Consider the following 4,226-nt stretch of genomic DNA (forward strand, 5'->3'; position numbering starts at 1 on the left):
TTTTTGAATTTTTTTCAAAAATCTATGGGCTAACCCTACGAAAAATACTGAATTTTTCGGTAAATGCTCTAATAATGAAGCCTATGATCTTTGGGGTTGTTTTAAAGTTTCTAAACACATTCTACATTGTATTAATGTATATTAAACTCTTTTCATGGTACATGGGCATCGTTTTAATTTTTTGTCAATTAATTTAGTAAAACTTCATAATACTCCCTAAATTGGTGGACTAAAATCGCTATTCTCTAGAAAAACGGAGACAAAAAGGTTCCAAACCTCTTTGACCTTCATCATATGTTAGTGAAGGATGCAACTATGCATTAAAACAGATTTTTATATTTTTTGAATTTTTCTCAAAAATCTATGGCTAACCCCTACGAAAATACTGAATTTTTCGGTAAATGCTCTAATATGAAGCATATGATCTTTGGGGTGTTTTAAATTTCTAAACACATTCTACATTTGTATTAATGTATATTAAACTCATTTTCATGGTACATGGCATCGTTTTATTTTTTGTCAATTAATTTAGTAAAACTTCATAATACTCCCTAAATTGGTGGACTAACCACTATAAAATCGCTATTCTCTAGAAATGGAGACAAAAAGGTTCCAAACCTCTTTGACCTTCATCATATGTTAGTGAAGGATGCAACTATGCATTAAAACAGATTTTCATTTTTGAATTTTCTCAAAATCTATGGGCTAACCCCTACGAAAATACTGAATTTTTCGGTAAATGCTCTAATAATGAAGCATATGATCTTTGGGGTGTTTTAAAATTTCTAAACACATTCTACATTTGTATTAATGTATATTAAACTCATTTTCATGGTACATGGGCATCGTTTAATTTTTGTCAATTAATTAGTAAAACTTCATAATACTCCCTAAATTGGTGGACTAACCACTATAAAATCGCTATTCTCTAGAAAACGGAGACAAAAAGGTTCCAAACCTCTTTGACCTTCATCATATGTTAGTGAAGGATGCAACTATGCATTAAAACAGATTTTTCATATTTTTGAATTTTTCTCAAAATCTATGGGCTAACCCCTACGAAAATACTGAATTTTTCGGTAAATGCTCTAATAATGAAGCATATGATCTTTGGGTTGTTTTAAATTTCTAAACACATTCTACATTTGTATTAATGTATATTAAACTCATTTCATGGTACATGGGCATCGTTTTAATTTTTGTCAATTAATTTAGTAAAACTTCATAATACTCCCTAAATTGGTGGACTAACCACTATAAAATCGCTATTTCTAGGGAAACGGAGACAACAAAAAGTTCAAACCTCTTTGACCTTCATCATATGTTAGTGAAGGATGCAACTATGCATTAAAACAGAATTTTTATTTTTGAATTTTTCTCAAAATCTATGGGCTAACCCCTACGAAAATACTGAATTTTTCGGTAAATGCTCTAATAATGAAGCATATGATCTTTGGGGTGTTTTAAATTTCTAAACACATTCTACATTTGTATTAATGTATATTAAACTTTTTCATGGTACATGGGCATCGTTTTAATTTTTGTCAATTAATTTAGTAAAACTTCATAATACTCCCTAAATTGGTGGACTAAATCGCTATTTCTAGAAAACGGAGACAAAAAAGGTTCCAAACCTCTTTGACCTTCATCATATGTTAGTGAAGGATGCAACTATGCATTAAAACAGATTTTTATATTTTGAATTTTTCTCAAAATCTATGGGCTAACCCCTACGAAAATACTGAATTTTTCGGTAAATGCTCTAATAATGAAGCATATGATCTTTGGGGTTGTTTTAAAATTTCTAAACACATTCTACATTTGTATTAATGTATATTAAACTCATTTTCATGGTACATGGCATCGTTTAATTTTTTGTCAATTAATTTAGTAAAACTTCATAATACTCCCTAAATTGGTGGACTAACCACTATAAAATCGCTATTCTCTAGAAAACGGAGACAAAAAAAGGTTCCAAACCTCTTTGACCTTCATCATATGTTAGTGAAGGATGCAACTATGCATTAAAACAAAATTTTCATATTTTTGAATTTTTCTCAAAATCTATGGGCTAACCCCTACGAAAATACTGAATTTTTCGGTAAATGCTCTAATAATGAAGCATATGATCTTTGGGGTTGTTTTAAAATTTCTAAACACATTCTACATTTGTATTAATGTATATTAAACTCATTTTCATGGTACATGGGCATCGTTTTAATTTTTTGTCAATTAATTAGTAAAACTTCATAATACTCCCTAAATTGGTGGACTAACCACTATAAAATCGCTATTTTCTAGGGAAATGGAGACAACAAAAGTTCCAAACCTCTTTGACCTTCATCATATGTTACTGAAGGATGCAACTATGCAATAAAAAAGAATTTCTATATTTTTGAATTTTTTTTCAAAATCTATGGGTTAACCCTACGAAAATACTGAATTTTTCGGTAAATGCTCTAATAATGAAGCATATGATCTTTGGGGTTGTTTTAAAATTTCTAAACACATTCTACATTTGTATTAATGTATATTAAACTCATTTTCATGGTACATGGGCATCGTTTAATTTTTTGTCAATTAATTTAGTAAAACTTCATAATACTCCCTAAATTGGTGGACTAATCGCTATTTTCTAGAAAAACGGAGACAAAAAGGTTCCAAACCTCTTTGACCTTCATCATATGTTAGTGAAGGATGCAACTATGCATTTAAAACAGATTTTTCATATTTTGAATTTTCTCAAAATCTATGGCTAACCCCTACGAAAATACTGATTTTTCGGTAAATGCTCTAATAATGAAGCATATGATCTTTGGGGTTGTTTTAAAATTTCTAAACACATTCTACATTTGTATTAATGTATATTAAACTCTTTCATGGTACATGGGCATCGTTTTAATTTTTGTCAATTAATTTAGTAAAACTTCATAATACTCCCTAAATTGGTGGACTAACCACTATAAAATCGCTATTCTCTAGAAAACGGAGACAAAAAGGTTCCAAACCTCTTTGACCTTCATCATATGTTAGTGAAGGATGCAACTATGCATTAAAACAGATTTTTCATATTTTGAATTTTTCTCAAAATCTATGGGCTAACCCCTACGAAAATACTGAATTTTTCGGTGGTAAATGCTCTAATAATGAAGCATATGATCTTTGGGGTTGTTTTAAAATTTCTAAACACATTCTACATTTGTATTAATGTACATTAAACTCTGTTTCATGGTACATGGGCATCATTTTAATTTTTTGTCAATTAATTTAGTAAAACTTCATAATACTCCCTAAATTGGTGGACTAACCACTATAAAATCGCTATTCTCTAGAAAAACGGAGACAAAAAGGTTCCAAACCTCTTTGACCTTCATCATATGTTAGTGAAGGATGCAACTATGCATTAAAACAGATTTTTCATATTTTTGAATTTTTCTCAAAATCTATGGGCTAACCCCTACGAAAATACTAAATTTTTCGGTAAATGCTCTAATAATGAAGCATATGATTTGGGGTTGTTTTTAAATTTCTAAACACATTCTACATTTGTATTAATGTATATTAAACTCATTTTCATGGTACAAGGGCATCTTTTAATTTTTTGTCAATTAATTAGTAAAACTTCATAATACTCCCTAAATTGGTGTACTAACCCCTATAAAATCGCTATTTTCTAGGGAAATGGAGACAACAAAAGTTCCAAACCTCTTTGACCTTCATCATATGTTACTGAAGGATGCAACTATGCAATAAAAAAGAATTTTTATATTTTTGAATTTTTCTCAAAATCTATGGGTAACCCTACGAAAATACTAAATTTTCGGTAAATGCTCTAATAATGAAGCATATGATCTTTGGGGTTGTTTTAAAATTTCTAAACACATTCTACATTTGTATTAATGTATATTAAACTCATTTTCATGGTACATGGGCATCGTTTAATTTTTTGTCAATTAATTTAGTAAAACTTCATAATACTCCCTAAATTGGTGGACTACTAATCGCTATTCTCTAGAAAAACGGAGACAAAAAAGTTCCAAACCTCTTTGACCTTCATCATATGTTAGTGAAGGATGCAACTATGCATTAAAACAGAATTTTCATATTTTTGAATTTTTCTCAAAATCTATGGGCTAACCCCTACGAAAATACTGAATTTTCGGTAAATGCTCTAATAATGAAGCATATGATCTTTGGGGTTGTTTTAAAATTTCTAAACACATTCT

The sequence above is a fragment of the Brassica napus genome, chromosome A5 (assembly GCF_020379485.1).
Source record: "Brassica napus cultivar Da-Ae chromosome A5, Da-Ae, whole genome shotgun sequence".
NCBI classification, from domain to species: domain Eukaryota; kingdom Viridiplantae; phylum Streptophyta; class Magnoliopsida; order Brassicales; family Brassicaceae; genus Brassica; species Brassica napus.